The following is a 955-nucleotide window of genomic DNA, read 5'->3' on the forward strand; positions in this document are numbered from 1 at the left end:
AGAGTAACCAATAAAGTAACTGCTCAGTGTACGGGAGTCCAATTTCTTTTTATGAGGCCTATAAGGCCTTGCCTCAGCTGGACATCCCCACACATGAAAATGCTTTATACTAGGCTTTCGCCAAGTCAAATGCTCATAAGGTGTTTTGGCAGTTGCCTTAGTTGGCACCCTATTAAGAATATAAGTTGCGGTCTTAAGTGCCTCTCCCCAGAGTGACTATGGCAAGGTAGAGTGACAAATCATACTCCTCACCATATCCTTAAGAGTCCGGTTTCGTCTTTCAGACACACCATTCATGCTAGGCGATCCTGGCATGGTGTACTGTGGGACTATACCACATTCCTCTAGGTATTTGGAAAAAGGCTCTAGACGTTGTTCACCTGAACCGTCATATCTACTGTAGCATTCACCACCACGGTCAGATCTGACACACTTAATCCTTTTGTTGAGTTGATTTTCAACTTCAGCCTTAAAAGTTTTGAACACGTCCAATGATTGGGACTTTTCATGAATAAGGAAAATGTATGCATAACGAGAATAATCGTCTATGAATGATATGAAATATTGTTGACCATTCCAGAAAGCCGTAGGGAATGGCCCACAAATATCTGTATGTATCAATTTTAAGACGTCTGAAGCTCTATATGCACCAGATTTAGATTATTTGGTCTGTTTTCCTTTTATGCATTTAACACAAATCTTAAGGTTTGTGAAGTCAATGGAATCCAAAATCCCATCTGACACAAGACGCGCAATTCTCTTTTGAGAAATGTGACCTAGGTACTTGTGCCATAATGCACCTGAATTATTATTATCAATTTTACGCTTAGTACCACGTGATTCCACATTTAGGGTTTCACTATAATCAACTATAGTATTCAGCATATAAAGATTGTCATTTAACATAAGTGAACCAGTTCCAACAACATTTGAATTTAAAGACAATTGAACTGAA

This window comes from Lupinus angustifolius, chromosome LG10, assembly GCF_001865875.1.
Source record: "Lupinus angustifolius cultivar Tanjil chromosome LG10, LupAngTanjil_v1.0, whole genome shotgun sequence".
Taxonomy (NCBI): domain Eukaryota; kingdom Viridiplantae; phylum Streptophyta; class Magnoliopsida; order Fabales; family Fabaceae; genus Lupinus; species Lupinus angustifolius.